Source organism: Staurois parvus, unplaced genomic scaffold (genome assembly GCF_062004578.1).
Source record: "Staurois parvus isolate SC_StPar_1 unplaced genomic scaffold, SC_StPar_1.0 ptg000061l, whole genome shotgun sequence".
Taxonomy (NCBI): Eukaryota; Metazoa; Chordata; class Amphibia; order Anura; family Ranidae; genus Staurois; species Staurois parvus.
This window is the reverse complement of record NW_028317857.1, coordinates 5109847-5128489: the sequence shown is the minus strand read 5'-3', so window position 1 is coordinate 5128489 and position 18643 is coordinate 5109847.

Here is an 18643-nt window from a genome sequence, read left to right as displayed (position 1 = left end):
TTATATTCATTTTACCTGCAGGTAATCTTTATTATAAAGGTATAAAGGTAAAACTACATAAATAGAGTTTACTACCGCTTGAAGTTTTACATTCCATTCAATAAAGTCCACAAGTTTATACATGACAGAGCTTACATTGGCTCCTGACCTGGGAGGATCCATCATGCTCTAAAATTATCTGCTTCGTGTAAATCTATATTTGAGTTACTCATTCTGCGCTTGTTTCTGCCAGGTGGAGTGGAATCTTCATAACTGACTTCCAGTATTGTTTCCTATTAGAAACCGTTTATTAGTACAATGCTAATTCTTGATTATTTTTCAAAACTGAAATGTTCACAGAAACTCAATTTTTAAATTTTTATTACACTTCATGTATAACAACTGTATGGAGGTAGAACTGTCAATGTTGTGCACAGTAATCAGATAATTAATTTCATGGCCTGCAGTGGAAAATAAATCCTGGAATCTGATTATTATTATTATTATTATACAGGATTTATATAGCGCCAGCAGTTTAAGCAGCACTTTACAACATAAGGGCAGGCAGCACAATTACAATACAATTTAATACAGTAGGAATCCGAGGGCCCTGCTCATTAGAGCTTGCAAGAGGGTCAAGAGATGCAAAAGGTAATAACTGTGGGGGATGAACTGATGGAGAAAACAAAAGTACAGTTGTTAGGTGGGGGCAGGGCCTCTCTGAAGAAAAGGGTTTTCAGGGATCATCTAAAAGTGGACTGAGTAGGAGATAGTCGGAAAGATTGGGGAAGGGCGTTCCAGAGGATGGGAGAGTATCAGGAGAAGTCCGGGAGGCGATCATGGGAGGAAGAGACAAGGGAGCTAGAGAAAAGTAGGTATTGGGAGAAACAAAGAGAATGACTAGGTTGGTATTTTGAGACAAGGTTAGTGATGTAGTTGAGGGCAGAGTTGTGGATGGCTTTGTGAGCTGTTGTTAGTATTTTTAATTTAATTTGTTGGAGAGTGGAAGCCAGGGGAGGGATTGGCAGAGAGGGGTAGCAGATACTGAGCAGTTGGTAAGGAGAATGAGTCTGGCAGCAACCTTCATGATGGACTGAAGGGGGAATAGCCTTTGCAAAGGTAAGCCAATGAGGAGGGAGTAGCAGTAGTCGAGGCGTGAAATGACCAGGGAGTGAAATAGGAGCCTTGTTTTACTATAAGAACAAAACAGACTCTGCCTCTCTCTTGCCATCTCTTATCACTTATCTATTTAAAGTGTCTTCCAGTTCCCTGCATGTAGTATACTCAATTATCCAGACAGCCCGTGTATTCTACCTTCCCTCTGTATCAGTGCTGCAGCCTCTGTTAGGGTCTTTAGCAATTAACAGTTCCAGACATGATAGATGTTCATGTCCTGTGTTGTGCTCTGTGGTTCCATCCTCAAACCCCTACATCACTACAGGACTCAGCAGTGATGTAGGTGGTCAGAGAATGGAACCACGGTACAATGCCATTGCTGACCTTGATGACCATTGCTATAAAAAAAACATTAGTTGCCTGCCCATTTCTAGCTTCAGTACTTTGTGGATTAGGAAAGTAAGAGCTCATAATACCTAATCTGCACACGTATCATGAGTTAGTGACGTAGAAAATACAGATTCAATTGGATCCAAGTGGCAAGCAAAGTAATGGCCAGGAACAAGCATGTAGACCAGGGCAGCCAGAGAAAAGTCTTGCGACCCTATCTGCATACTTGTCCATATCAGTGACTCAAGCATGTAGATGAGGGCTGGATGCCAGAGGCTTCAAGTATTGAAACCAGGATAAGAGCTGATACAGAGGATCAACACGATAGCCAGGCAACTACCATGTTTCCCTCATAAGAGATTTTCTCAAAGAAGCTGGTGGGTAATTCAAGTGGCTGGCTGAGATGCCCAAATAAGTCATGTAAGTGGTGGCTCAGATGTCAGGACAATAACTCAACAGTTTCTCTTCTTAGAATTTAGATGTGCAAAATGCAAATCACCTAAACAGCTCTTCTCCAGCTAACCAGAAATGTAGCAATGTGTTTTCTGCGATGTCTCGGTTAAAGTCAGAGGGATAATCTGAATATTACAAGTAAAATAAATTGCTTTGCCATCATTTATCTTCTGAAATGACTGCAGACTTAACGTTAAGGTCTTAACTTTCCCTGTTTGAGAGATTTAAAGCAATTTTAGTGACTTCTTACACTAATGAAAGCTTGCTGATAATTCTGGGTTAGAGAAATGTTTGCATTTAATCCTGGCAGACATAAAACATAAATGAGGGGGACATCCACCAAATGTTAATTAAAGCTCTTTCCTTTGAAATACTGTGTACGATCTGGATAATGGGGAGCTCCTTAAATGCTGTGCAGAGAGGGGCAATTAGGGCTGATTTGTACAGAACACGAACCTCTGACCTCGCATCCTCTAGGGTTGTAATCCCTTTAATCTCAGGTAATCATGTGCCATGTCGTCATCACATGGCTGCATATATTCATGAGCACTGATCCATTTCCTATCCTGTAACCTGCTCCACTATCAAACACTTAAACTGTCTGATGTTGCCCATTAATCTGGCATCTTCCTTTCCTTAAGAGGGCTTTTCGCTAAAATTTTAAATGGAAACCAAATTATTCCCACATGCTGCAAGCAAGATGCTGGCTTTGCATAATGGAAACCACCAAGAAAGTCCTAGTTGCCTGGCTGTCAATGGCTTTAACCCTTTAATGGCCAGGGGTTATCAAAACCTTTGTGGCCAGACAAAATTGTAAAGTTTTGATAAGCACTAGTTTACTTAGTAATAACGTTTTAACTGCTTTGCAAAGCAAAATGATTTTTACACCATTACAGATTTTTAATAATGACCTACTGTTGAGGAACTCAAGATGTGGGTGGGGGGGATTCTGTATTGGGGGAATAAAAGATGGTTCCTGTTTGTAAACCATATAAAGATTTCAATAACCACTATCTGATTAACCACTTCAAGTCCGGACACTTTCACTCCCTTCGAGTCCAGGCCAATTTTCAGCTTTCAGCACTATCACACTTTGAGTGACAATTACTCGGTCATGCAACACTGTACACATATGAAATTATTATCAATTTTTGGAGACTTAAAGAGCCTTCTTTTTGGTAATATTTGATCACCACTGGGCTTTTTATTTTTTGCTATATATGTGAAAAAATTCCGAAAATTTTGAAAAAAAATAATTTGTTGCTTAGTTTTTGTTATAAAATTTTACAAAGAAATAATTTTTCTTCACAAATTTAAGCCAAAATGTATTCTGCTACATTTTCTTGGTAAAAATAACCCAGTCTCCGCCTGAATCACTAGCCTTCTGAATGACATATCAGACTGGATGTCACTCCACTTCCTTAAACTAAACCTTGCTAAAACCGAGCTCTTAGTCCCCCCCCCCCCATCACGACCAACAATGTCACCATCAGCAGCACCCCGCAAGCCAAAGTACTAGGTGTCATTCTAGACTCCAATCTGTCTTTCCAGCCCCAGGTCCAATCGCTGGCAAATTCATGGAGACTCCAAAATATGCACGTTCCTAACTCCAGAAGCCACAAAGCAATTCATTCACTCCCTCATCATATCACGACTTGCCTACTGCAACTCCCTCCTCGCCGGCCTACCCCAACACAGGCTATCCCCGCTTCAGTCTATCCTGAATTCTGCGGCCAGACTCATCCACCTTACCAACCGCTCCATATCCGCCTCCCCCCTCTGCCAATCCCTCCACTGGCTTCCGATTGCCCAACGCATAAAATTCAAAATATTAACATTGACGTACAAAGCTATCCATAACACTGCCCCAAACTACATCACCGACCTGATATCCATCTACCACCCAAAATGCACTCTCCGCTCCTCACAAGACCTCCTACTCTCCAGTTCCCTGGTCTCCTCCTCCCATGCCCATCTCCAGGACTTCTCCAGGGCTTCCCCCATCCTCTGGAACTCACTACCCCAATCCATCAGACTGTCACCTACCCTCCTCACCTTTAGGCGCACCCTGAAAACCCATCTCTTCAAAGAAGCCTACCCAGCCTTCACCTAATTGCTGATCTCCTCCGCTCTTCCCACCACTCCATCCCCCAAAGCTATTTCCTCCTGTACCACTCTCCCCTCCCTCCTAGATTGTAAGCTCCAAGGAGCAGGGCCCTCAAACCCCTCGTGTATTGTATTGTATTGTTACTGTGCTGTCTCGTGTACTGTCTCCCATTATAATGTACAGCGCTGAGCAAACTATTGGCACTATATAAATACTGTATTATAATAATAATAATAATAATAATAATAATATTATTTAGTCTGTGAAAGCTATAGAGTCTAAAAAACTATGGAATATATATTTGAAAATTGATCAGCTGAGACCCTAAAATGCTGTACGCTGATATGATGTATGGCAGTGATCAAGATGCTGGTATGGGATATGGTGGAGATCAGGACATTGGTGTGGGGTATGACAGTGATCAGGATACTGATATGGGGTATGAAAGTGATCAGGACACTGGTACGGCATATGGGGTGATCAGGATGCTGGTATGGGGTATGGCAGCGATCAGGACATTGGTATGGCATATGTGGTGATCAGGGTGATCAGGCTAGTATGGCTTACAGCGGTGACCAGGGTGCTGGTATGGCATATTGCGGTGATCAGGGTGCTAGTATGACATATGGCAGTGATCAGGGTGCTGGTATGGCATAAGGTGGTGATCAGGGCGCTGGTATGGGGTATAGCAATGATCAGGACATTGGTATGGTGTATGGCAGTATTATTGTGAGTGCTGGGACAGGTGACAGGGCTAGCTGCATTGTTTATTAGGACTACAATGGGTAGTGATCAGGGACACAGGGGCACTGATCAGAGACACTGAGGTGGCTGGCACAGAAGTCCGAGAGTGTACAAGCAGCCTGACAGGCTGCTGTACACTGACAGGCTGCTGCACCAGTTCTTTCTGCTCTCACAAAGAGAGCAGAGAGAACCGATCTTTACTTAATAGTGTTTGATATGTGATTGCTGTGATTGGACACAGCAATCACATGGTAAAACATCAGAGGTAATGTGATCTGTTGTGTCTGGATTCCATACTGATCGCCGGGTTCCCAAGTGCAAGCTCTGTGAGCCGCGAAGGAACCGCCGAGCTGATGTACAGGTGTGTTAAGCCACATCAGCACAGCTTCCTGTCCTCCTGGAAGAGCACTACTATTATATATAAAAAGTTAGGAAAAATTTGCATTTTTAGTGAACCGCTCAGGCTTAATTATCATTTCTAAATGTTCCCTATAACATAACAAATAATTTTTGAGTTCAGGTGCACATTTAAAACAAATTAAATCTTAATTTGGTAATTTGTTATTAAAAATACACTGAATATATCTTTTTTTTTTTTTTTTGTACAAAAATCAGTAGCCTTGCTGATTAAGAGCAATTCCTGGCCATAAGTGAAATCAACTATTTATTTAATAATGCTATCTGGGAAACCTTGCAGAGCCCATAGTGCACCTCACAGTGTCTCTTTCTTGTTATTCCTGTGTAGTGTAAATTATCCTTTCTCTGTTACACAATTAAAACAGAACTCCAGTTCCCCTTGCATTTTCCTCCATCTGACACCAATGGATGGACTCACACTCCATGTGGCATGACGTAGTTGGGAATGGCTCTCCTGCATCACAGGTAGAACTTCTCAGATGGACAGATTACCAATGCAGATGGGTGGACTAGTCCACTGCAGTAATGTTGGGTGAAAAACAGAGGCTGTGTTCCCTCAAAGACTTCTTAACAGTTCTGGATTATTTCTTCATGGATTACCCTAAAGAGATCTACATGTCCATCTATGATCTTGCAAGTGACTGGGTAGTATTTTTCCCACCTCCTTTATCATTGCCCTCTTTTTCTTGAAGATGGGGCTCATTCATGAAAGTTTGAGAAAAGAAAACAAGCAGAAAAGTGAAAATGTCCATAACGACCAATCATTGTTTAATTTATCCAAGGAATAAATCAGTGATATCTGATTGTGCTCGGCAAAGTTTTTCTTTTCACCGGTTTCTATGAATCAGTCCCATTGGGCTCCAGCATAAAGAAAAGTGACCCCAAATGCAATGCAGGTTAACAATCTTCAGCATTGGATGTCATCAGTCCTTACTACAGTGATAACAGCATCAAATAATTACAGTTGGAGAGGTTGTCTGCTGGAGTCAGATAGCCCTGTGAGTCATTGATGGAAATGGATCTATGTGCATTCCTCAATTTGTGGAAGACTGAGCAATGACAGCAGCTGCTTCTATCATGTGGTTCAATTAGAGTGCATTTAGCGCACTCTACTAAGGCAATGCACTGACCAAGCTACTCTAGATATTAATGCAGTTTCTGGCTTGGCAGCAGGGCTGGCAATATCTATGGCACCTAAAGAAAACTTTTAGAGCACTTGAAAAGCTTAAGAAAGACATATATAAATGGCATATTGTATCTCGCTGCTGCTTATGATTTTATGAGTGCTGTGCTCATATGTCAAGTGTCATGCTACCAAAGTTGAGTTTCCCAGAAATATTACTTTATATTCGAGTAAGTAAAGTTTGTGTCGTTGCATTATCCAAAATAACTCCATTTTTCTTTGGAGAGTCAGGCTGAGTGCATTGGCGGCTCCGTGTCCTCACAGTGCCTCTCTTACTTATTTCATTTTTCCATGTGATGTATTAGGCTTGTGCCCTATTAAACAGGCGACTGATGACAAACAATAGGTCATGTTTAGATATTGATCTGATGAAAGCTTTGCTTTGCAAGGATGCCGAGAATTCTCTACCTGAAACGTGCAATATGATCTGTTCAAAGGCAATAACCCCAGAGCGCAGTGTCTTAATGAAAATATATCATCGTTTTAACACAAGCTGGAGGGCATTGAGCAATATATTTCCTGTCAATAACAGCTGGACTTTCTTCACCTGAATACTTCTCTTGAGCTTTGATTTTCTCTTCGTTCTTTAATGCATCTGTCTGGTGCAAAGGCTGAAATGCTGGTAGGAGAATAGGAGGTAGGAGAATGGTAAAAACACAGAAATGTAAAAAAAAAAAGGGTTTTCATGTCATTTAAAAAAACATGTTATTTTGGTGCAGTCTATTCCCATGAAAAGTAGAACCCTAATGGAATGACATTTAGGGGGAGATGTACTAAAACTGGAGTGTGCATAATCTGGTGCAGCTGTGCATAGAAACCAATCAGCTTCCAGGTTGTATTGCCAAAGCCTAAGTAAACAAGCTAAAGTTAGAGCTGATTGGCTACCGTGTAGAGCTCCACCAGGTTCTGAGTGCTCCAGTTTTAGTTATCTCCCCCAGGGGCGGACTGACCATTTGGAAACTCGGGCACTGCCCGAGGGCCCGGGGTCAGTAGGGGGCCTCATGAGATGCCCCTGGTACCTTTTTCATAGGCTTTTTTAAGTTTGGGCAAGGACACAGGGGCCCCATGATCCCCTATTGCCTGGGGGCCCCATGAGTTGTCAGTCCGCCCCTGATCTCCCCCTTAGTTTGCTAAAGAATTGTGTAATTATAAACTGCCAGAGGTTGCCCATCACCTCAAGCCAGAAGTGTATTTTGGTTTTGTGCTGCCCTAGGCAAGACTAAAATTGGGCACCCCCCATCTAAATGTGTCTCTCCCTTTGCTGTTTAAGATCCACCTCTTCAGGACAGGAGTATGATGAAGGACAGTGTGACATGGGGGGGGGGGGGGGTCGAGGGACAGGAGGGGGGCAGCATGATGGGGGCCTCAGGACAGGAAAGGGGGAAGCGGGACAGGAGGGGGGCAGCATGACGGGGGATATCATGACAGGAGTAGGCCATCGGGACAGGTGGGTAGGTAGCAGGACAAGAGGGAGGCAGCATTACAGGGGGAGGGCAGCATGATGGGGGGCAGCGTGATGAGTGGGGAGGCAGAGTGACGTGATGGGGGGCACGGGACAGGATCGGGGCAGTGGGACAGGAGGAGGAGTGCAGAGGGACAGAAGGAGTGCAGAGGGACAGGAGGAGTGCAGAGGGACAGGTGAGGGGCAGTGGGACAGGAGGAGTGCAGAGGGATAGGTGGGGGGCAGTGGGACAGGAGGAGCAGAGAGGGACAGGTGGGGGGCAGTGTGAAAGGGGGACTGGGTGAATCTCCTTGTGTGTCGGCTTGGATTTACCCTCACCTATGGTGGCCCTGCCGCTGACACACACAGTGTCCCTTCTGTCTGGGGGGTGTGCCGCCCCCCTGTAAACTGCCACCTTAGGCAAATGCCTTGTTTGCCTTGCAGCAGATACACCCCTGCCACAAGCACCAGTCCATTCACTCTGGCTGCAATTACTCAGTCAAGGGGATATCTTTTTGAAATGTATTGCTTGAATAACTTTAAACAGTAGAGAGGTTAGGGCATAGGATACTCCAAAATGCTGCACAGTAACAAGAGGACATTCTTCTTTAGGCTCACACTCTGAGATTCTGCTGAGGACAGGGGAAGGACCAGTATCTGAGACAATGTGAAAGCCGACTCAGTCCAAGGGTCATTATTCACAAGTCACCAGGACAGCTGCACACCTTCCTGCTTCCTCTGGACATGGTCCAGTGAGGGAGACAACCCTTCTCCAGACCCGATTGCTCATAGCCAGCTGCTCAGGAAGATCACTCCAGGCCCTCAACCCTGACATCACTGAGGTCTCAAAGAACAGCTACACAGTCCACAGGCTGTGTCATAGGAGCAGCATGCTTCCCCCACCCCCAAGACTTGTAACCGTCCTGGGGAGAGGGAACAATTTATCCAGGAGTTCAGACTATTTATCATCTGCCCAGCAACTTCTGGACTTACCTCTCCAAGGATTGGCCAGGTCATGATAAATATTCAAGCTGATCATTTGAATCTCTCATCTTCCAGAGGCAGGGGTAAGCAATCAAACTCAGTCTGTAAAACCATGAACAGACCAGAGCAAGCATGGTGTAGAGTGGTGATATCAGGATGAAACTGGTATGCTTAACTGCCACTTTAAAGTGGAAAACCTGACATGTGTATCTGCATATTCAAAACCAACACTTCAGGATCTCAATGTGGCCAAACACATTATCAAATGCCTAGGTTTAAAGCTAATCCCAGTCTTGGAGTACTGTGAGCTCAGACACCAGGAAACGTTTCCATAATGCAGGGCATGTCCATAACATCGTTTGTTGATGACGTTACCACCATTCAGCCTAGAAGATGAGCAAGGATGGACCTCAGAGCTGTAAATCTGCCCATGACAGCTGCACTAATAAGATGAATATTGTAGTGAAAACTGCATTTTTATTTTAACAAAGCCCCAAATGCTAATAAAAAAATGACTACATTTCCAATTTAAGGGAATAATCAGCCATTTTAAAATCTGGCAATTGGTCACTTGACTTGCTGTCATGGTATCTGCAGAGAAGACTGGACTGCTTTCACATTTTATGATCTTAAGAGAACATGATAGGTAATGGTGGTGGTGGAGCAGGGGGTTCTGATGTGACAACACTACCTAGACTCCTGAGTAGCGTTGAATCACAAGGTCTGAAAAAATTACTTTAATCCATGGGTCCAGTGTGGGCTCTGCCTCCTCTAGCTAATCAGAATTCATATCTTCAAACATCCTGACAAGCCTACACAGTGTCAGAACAGGACAAGGTGATTGGCAACAACTCCAATAACAGGGACCAATGTCATTGTCCTCCTACCAGGGCCTGTTGGGCTACAGGTCCATCCCTGGCCACACAATGCATGTCAAAAATATCACTGAGATATATGTTTTAAATAGTTTTGATCTAAATTGTCAAACCTAAGCCTGGAATTTCTGTTGTATGCAAGATTTAGCATGTCTGAAGTTCCAGTTCAGTAGGCTGATGATAGAATTGTTTTTCATGGGTTCCAATAGAACTGTATAACTTGAAACGTCTCTGTTGAGACCAGGCAAAGCTTTACGATGACATAAGACACAACCCAGATGTTCGGCAGGAAGTAGCAATGAAGCTTTATGGAGCAGTGATATTTATTAATTCATTGTTGTAAAAACTCTAAATGTTAAAGAAAACAGATCACAACGGTACTGTTATAATGGGATATAAAAATCATTCTAGTCATATATAAACCAGACCTTCAGACAACCTTGACAAAAATTCTACCTTCCAAAAAGGATTTTTAAAAAATGTTTATTGCATTAAGTAATGCAAAAATTTGCAAACAAAAGATCTGTTGCTTAAAGCCCTCCAAAGCTGCTCTGTTCAAACTTTTCAGGATGCCTCAATTTTAATGGCTTGTTAGGTTAAACAAGCAAATAACATATGCAGTATATCTTTGCAGTAAATGTATATTTCACCATATTTTATCCCTTTAAAAACTGCAAGTACAGAAAAAGACCTGATCTGCCAGAAATGTTTACTGCAACACAATGACTTAGTGGTTAGCCCTTCTGCCTTATAGCACTGGGGTTTAGTTCAAAACCCAATCAGGACACTATCTGCACAGAGTACCGTATGTACAACGTTGTATGTTCTCCCATTGTATGTAAATTGGCCCATGTGTGTGTCCTTAGAATGTAAGCTCCTTGGGGGCAGGGACTAATGTTAATGTACAGTACATAAATTATTTTGTTGGTAGCAAAATAATATTTGCTACATAAACATTTTGTAATTACCCTTTCAGTTCAGTTTGCTGCCAGCTATGATTTTTTAAAACTTGGCAACATTTTTAAACATGGTCTCCCTTTGTGTAAGAATGGGGAAGGTATACAGTTGGTGTACAGAACTCCCCCAGAAATGTCATTTCCTGCTCATGTGATTGGCTCCCTATCATTGGCAGAAGCTTTTCTCCTGTTACAACACTGAGACAGGACCATGTGACTTTAGCAGGAAGACCCCCCCCCACTTAGCACTCAATAAGTAGGAAGTGATTGCAGGATGTAGGAATTGAGTGCAGCCCCTGTATGACTTTCTGTAGAAATGGTAGACTGTGCAATGAACTTTGCTAAAATTCTAGCAATTTATGTAACTGACAAGGAAATTATTTTTTTTCTCTTCAAGTGGAATTATATTTTGGGGCAGCTGCTGCTGTACACTGCATTGCTTTATCAAAGTGTCTCAAAGGGACATTTCATTCCGTTCTGTTAACCCCAGCGGCATTGCAATGTTGTGCACTGCATTGAAACACACTGTTGTGAAAGAAATACTGAATTCTATACTTCTTCAGTGCATCACCACTGCAGCGCAGTGCTATAGATTGACCTGATTGTAAACAAGGCAAGTTGCCTTGTCTATGTGTTTGGGACTCTGCTGGGAAAAGTTGTCAGATGTAGTCCAATGCATCTGTTGAATGGGCACTTAAAGTGGTCGTAAACCACATGTTTATCTACAGTCCTCTCTTCTCTACAGACTTTCAAAACACACGAGTCAAAGGTAGGGGCATATTTATCACAAGGCAAACAAGACATTTGCCTAGGGTGGCATTTTTCGGGGGGACATCACCCCCCCCCCAGAAAAAGGGATGAAAGAAGGGACATGCACATCATGGGAACCAGGTGGGATCCAAGAGAGGCTGCGGGCTGCTTGATGGTGTATGTAGAGCCTGTTTCTCATTCCCAGGTATGTCCAAGGCTGTGAACATGAGTGGCTTTCTCTCTATCGCTGTGGGGGGGTATAGTAGAAGACTCTCCCGGGTGGGGGGCTATGGTGTTGTTGGTCAATGTCAGGCTCTCTCCCCGGGAGGGGGAAGGGGGGTGTTGGTCAGCGTCCGTGGGGTAGATGATTTTTGTGTTGCTTAGGGCAGCACAAAGCCTAAATACACCACTGGTCAAAGGGTATTTCTCAGCTCCAGCAGGCAGGGGGAGGTGATCTGACATCACACACTGCAGAGCATAGAGCTTGTGGCTGTGTGTAATCTGAGACCTGAGTGGAGGGAATAGACTTCCCCTTCTACAGGATTTGGTACTGTCAGAATAGACTGTCAGAAGTGACTCATGCAGATAGCAGAGGGAAGACAGAAATCTCACTAGGTTTTTCCTATTGAAGCTTGTACCACTATATAGGGATATTCTTTGTTCATTTTTCCTTTTAGAGGTGTCCAACCACTTTAAAGAGGGAGGGGATGCTATACATTGTCATACCCCTGAAAGGACTCTATCTATAGAACAAAAAAAAAGAATTGCTGCAGGTATGAAGAGAAGACGCCTAGAAGTACCTTGAAAAACCAGCAGCAGTTAAAAAAGTCCACAGATACAGTTGAATCCCAGGCCATGTTGAGCGCTGTTCCACCACTCCCTGATACTGCCAAGCTTTCCCACCCCTTCTTGGCTCTTGTGTCTTCCTATTGGCCAGTAAGCCAGCTCTTCATAGTAACAATGAGCTGGAACTGGACTTAGCAACAAACTATGACACTATCAAGGAGTTTTGGAGCTTTTCCTGACAGAAAAACCTTGTATTTAGCTGTGTCTGCAAGCTTTTGAAGCTGTTGTGGGTACAGTGAAGGAAGGAAGTATTTGATCCCCTGATGATTTTGAATGTTTGCCCACTCACAAAGAAATGATCAGTCTAAAAATCAAATGGTAGGTGTATTGTAACACTGAGACAGAATAGCAAAAAAAAATTCAAAAGAAATGCATGTCTAACAAATTATGCATTGATTTGCATGTTCATGAGGGAAATAAGTATTTGATCCCCTTCACAAAACATGACTTAGTACTTGGTGGCAAATCCCTTGTTGGCAATCACAGAGGTCAGATGTTTCCTGTAGTTGGCCACCAGGTTTGCACACATCTCAGGAGGGATTTTGGTCCACTCCTCTTGGCAGATCCTCTCCAAGTCATTAAGGTTTGGTGGCTGACGTTTGACAACTCGAACTTTCAGCTCCCTCCACAGATTTTCATTCGGATGAAGGTCTAGAGACTGGATAGGCCACTCCAGGACCTTAGTGTGCTTCTTCTTGAACCACTCCTTTGTTGCCTTGGCCGTGTGTTTTGGGTTTCAATGCCCTGGCTGAGGGAAGAAGGCTCTCACCCAAGATTTGACGGTACATTGCCCCGTTTGAACAGGTGTACCTAATAAAGTGGCGGGTGGGTGTACATGTTATTCATAATATTTATTACTTTTTTTATATTATTATTATAATAATAAATGTATTCTTTATTATATTGTTTATGATACATATTATTATATACACATTTATTATACATATTATAATTGTATTTACACATATTATATTATGCTTATACATATTTTTAATAATTACACATTTTTACATGTGTCAAGTACATGTGTCAATTACATCTTACAGAAAGAAAGTACGTTTTTGACTTTGGTTAATTATAAAGATTTGTAAAAATGAATCTGGGCAATAAGTTGGCAGATTCAATACAGTTTATTAAAAGATCTAATAGAAAGCTTAAAATCATTAAAGCAATTTCATCAAAAGCAATCTGACTTTTCCATCAAGTTCAATATGGGCAATGTCTCTCATTGCTTTGCGATTTTAGAAAATGGAAATGGAGAATTTGACCACTCAGTCCAATTTCAACTTTTATGAGCAGTTTAAAGCAGGACTAAACCCTCCTATCATTTTCAGCCAAGGAAGCTGCCATCTTAGCCTCTGTTTGATCTTCAGCTGCCAAGATGCTGCACATGTGATCACTTATGACACCAGCCATTTGATGGCTTGACAGTTTGGTTGAGAGCACAGGCTACTGTGACAGTTAGCAATGCTGGCATGTTCTGGGAATGTAACTGTTTTTTGAAAATGTTAAATTGATGGATTTAATGCCCTTTTAGGCCTTGTTCACGCCATATGTGCAGGAACAATGATGGAAACTGATGAGCAGATTTCACATGCAGAGACACGAGTTTACATCAGTTTTCATTTGCTTTTCAGTGAGTACAGGTTGCAGACTCCTGCGCAGAAAAAGTCTGCACATGATATTAGTGTTGTGGTGTGAACAGGGCACATAGTGAACAATTGTTTTCTTTGTGCCCTTGCTGAAGTCATGCAGAAAAGCTGATGTCTCTGCACATTGTGTGAACCAGGGCTTAGAAGGAATTTATTTACTAGAGGAACTAGGGGAGTGTGTGGCTGTCACTTTCAACAGACACAAATATAACAAATACATTGAGGGAATTGAAAGGGAAAAATATTTTTGAGCTCATACTCCTATTGCCATTATGACTGCACTTTGGGTCTCTGAGGTGCTTGCAATGATTTGTGTCATGCTGCCTTTTCCTTTTAATGGATGCATTTTGACTTTTGGATCCTAACCCAGAAACTCCATTACAAAGATCTGGAACTAATAAACAGATGTCAATAATTCCACAGAAGGTGATTTCCCTTCATTGAAAGTCCGATATTGATGCCACTAAGTGGGGGTTTTCCTTGAAAATTACATGACGTACGAGCAAACAAAGGCACAGGGCTTAATTGTATTGTTTATTCGATTGAATTACTGCCTTTTCAGTAGTGCATTATCTAGTTTCTTACCCAGAGTTGTCTTGGATCAAATTGATTTTCTCATGCTCTGTTCAGCTCACACAGAAGTGGAACATGTCCGACCTCATTTGGCCAGGCTCAGTACCAGAGGATTATTCCTCTCTGGCTTTTATTCTTGTGTTCCAGGAATATGACATACATTTTAACTTCCCTTCTCATGATTATTTTATCTCTTGTAATCAGAAACATCTTCCATCCACTTTCCACACAAGCTAGGGTTGTGTAAATCCCTTTTTTTTTTTTATCACCGCTCATTTTGTATCCACATATTAAAGAGAAGCAGTTACAACTGGTCTTATGAGGGAATGTATATATTCTATTTTTAATAGTTAGAACTGAATAGTATTATGTAAGATTGATTTTGTCACTTATTTAGCTCTTCCTATAATGTCAGTGAACTTCATGGTGTAAAATCTGGTGCATCTCTGCCTAGAAACCAATCAGCTTCCAGGTTTTATTGTTAAAGCTTAATTGAACAAGCTGAAGTTAGAAGCGGATTGGCTACCACGCACAGCTGCACCAGATTATGAGTGATCCAGTTTGTGTAAATCTACTCCATAGTGTATGTAAGCCCTAAAACTGAAATTCTCTTATATGCTCCCTTTTGATCTTTTAAATATATCAAGTACTTTATTGTATTTGTTCAATAAGTACCTATAGATCCTTCCAGAAATCCAGTGAGTTAATAACAGTGCAGCAGAGGCAGAGAGCACAGAACATTATCTCTGTGGACTATAGAAGACCTTCCCCCTACGTTATGGAGAAGAGATGGGAAGGTATTTTTTATTCCTGTCCTAGGGTGATAATCCAGAGATACAGTGCAGGGAGAGAGTGTTGTCATCCTAGGACAGAAACTGTGTTTTTGCAGGAATACAAGTAAACAAATATAGAAAAAAAAAAGTATATGAAAAAAATATGTAGCCACCACATCTAAGGACTGGTTTAGGGCCTTACATTAAGCTGCAGTGCATTGGTTTAAATTTAGTGTTTGCAGCCAGTCTGTAGCCAGCCTGAGCTTAGTTATTGTTATCTGTGTTCATTAGGTTTCCTCTAATTCTTGGACATTATTTACTTCTGCCTGCCTCTGGGGAGTGTTCCCCAGCAGATTGAGAAATTACAATGTATTGGGTTATGATATTCTGCTATGACCAATCATTGAGGAGCTTATGCTAGCTATGAGGGCTGGAGAGAGGGATACATTTTTGGAGAGACCTTCTAGAAGGGTCCTCCTGTGCTTTGCCTAGAGAGGATGTGTGTGTGAAGGGTCCAGTCTTGACCTCCAAGACCTGCTACCTGGGTGGAAAGAGGTCTAGAGGGCTATTCTTCTTGTGCTCGCTGCCTGGGGAAGGAAGCTGAAGAACATCTTGCTTAATCAATTGCCAGTTCTGGCCTAAGGTTTCACAAAGACAATATGCACATCTGGGCTTAAGGCAAAACTCCAGGCAAATAACAATATTAATATGGATAGACAGTAAAAAGATAAAAATAACAAAACCATCCTTTACTGAAAGCACACTATGGAGCTGTAAGGCAAGTTTACAGGCAGCAATAGCTATGCATAAGGCAACCTCTCAGCTGACTAGTTAAGAACTCAGGTCTGTAGAGTAAGTAAGACTACATAAGGGGTGGGTTTGTGTTGTTTTTTTGGAGAGAAATAGGACAAAGGGGTGGGGGAGGGAAATTTAAATTGTTCATAACTAGTCTTGCACAGTTTATATAGAAAAAAAAATCACTTTTTATTGAATAACAAACACCAGTTATGTCTGTGTGTACTTCTCCATGTACTTTGCCATTTATTATTTTGCACATATGCATGTTGATATTAAAGTGAACCTCTAGTCTTTTTTTTAGCGTGAGAACCTCTTTCATATTTTTATTGCTATTAGTGTCACCTCTAGAGAGATTTCCTTGAAATACAACAATGTCAGAAGGATCTCCAAAAACAATTCCTGCCTTTGTCACAAGGGTAGAAAGGGATGGGAAATATGAAATGCCATAATTGTCATTAGAACAAGGGTAGAGGGGAATCTCCTATGGGGACACCTGTTTCAGTGCCAACTGTGAATGATCAGTAGGACCTGAGGTGAGCGTAAATCTCCCTAGCAGGTGCAAGACGGCAGTATCCTGACTGAGGTTCTAAACCTTCCACACTCTAAAACTAAAAAAAATGTTTTTCCTGAAGTTCCAAGGGAAGTTAAAAGGCATGTATACTGTTAGAGAAGACAACCAGTACACAGTGCTAGCAGCTCCAGAGCCTGTAAGCATCATAACGCTTACAATGGCGAATGGTCATTGGTCAACATGACCATGCTGACCAATGAAAATATCTTCTTTCTTCCTGGTGTCCACTCCAAAAAAAAAGGCTCAGAAGAGATTCTCATTGGTTAGCACAATCACATTATTATTATACAGTATTATTATACAGTATTTATAAAGCGCCAATAGCGCTTTACATTACAAAGGGGGACAGAACATGTGACAGAACAATAACAATACAATGCAAAACATGAGGGGATCGAGGGCCCTGCTCTTTCGAGCTTACAATCTAGCTATGGACCGATGACCACTCGTCGGTGTGAGCATTATGATGCTTACAGGCTCCAGGGCTGCTAGCGCAGTGTATGGTATAAGGCTTGTCTTCTCTAATAATAAACTTACCCTTTAGGACCTCATTCCCAATTGTAAACCTGTCCAAGGGTTGTCTGTCTTTGCCCGCACGGGATACACAGTGTTCGTGTATCCATGTGCAGGCAGTCCTATTCAGGTCTACTGGGATGTAGCAGCTTCATGGACACAGCCACTAGCCTCAATTTGCAGGTGCATGTACCCGAATACACACTGTAAGTGTTCAGGGCCACGCACCCACACAAATATAAGATTGGAACCAACTGTTGTGTCCAGCCACTGCAACCCAATAGACATGAATAGGACTGCCTGCATGTGGATATGCACAAAACACCTGTGCAGCCCGTGTGGGCAAAAGACAGCCCTTTGCACAGGTGTACGGATAGGTATGCCCATGTGCAGAAAACCCAATAGACATACTGTACATATACCCTTTAAACGCCTTGAAAGAGTATTTTATGGTGCAGAAATTAAAGCCTTATTAGTGTTGGTGCAATCACAAATCTAACAATATAGTGGTGGTGCCTCAGGAGTCTTAAATCAAATTCTGCCTGGAGTCCCAAAAGGCATGGAGCATCTCTAGCTCTCTCTATCTCCATCTGGTACTAGTATGATGAATTCTAATGTGTTGGTTGCTATGGATTACTGCACCCTCTGCTCCTTGTTCTGTTTATTGAACAGGTTTAGTGTTGGCAGACTGGAGTCACTTTATTGTTTATTATACATGAATGCTTTTATGAGGAAGAAAATGTCAGTGAGATTTAAAGGACGTGCACATCTTTTAGATCATGCTGTTCTTTCTGACACTCCATAATTACACAACAGCTGTTTCATGCATCATTCTAAATACTTTATCAAAACAAAATAATAATCTATTAATTAGGACAATTTTATTGTGCTCTCCAACGCAAATGACAAATTGAAGCCACAAGTCATCTAAGTGATATCTTGATTTTAGACCATGTGATAGCCACAATGGCACAGCAGTCTGTCCTCAAAGCAAATCATTTCTGTCTTATTTTTCTCCAAAAAACAACACAAACCCGTCTTTGACTTTAGAGTGATATTTACTCAGACGGAGCGGAAGGACAGTGACGACTTCTCACAATCAACTAAAGTTCAGAAAGCATCCTGAGCTTATTAAAAAGGAAATAAACAATGGCAATATGTTTGAGCCTTGGAAGAGGTGGATTTTCAAGCTGACTGGTTACCCTGGTTTGTTTTAAAAGAAATTCTGTTACAAACTCTACAATCCATAACTCTCCTTTTTCTGAGATATAGAATCACTTGATGTGCTATGGATGCAAGTGAAGTGGTACTGTGCAGTGTCTATGAATTAGAAATTACACTCAGCATACAGAACAAGAAAAGTAGTACTCTGCAGTGTCCATGCATATAGAATAAGATCAGATACTGAGAATAACACCCAACATATAGAGAAGGAGAAGTGGTACTGTAGGGTGTCCATGCATATAGCATAAGATCAGATACTGGGAATAACACCCAACATATAGAGAAGGAGAAGTGGTAC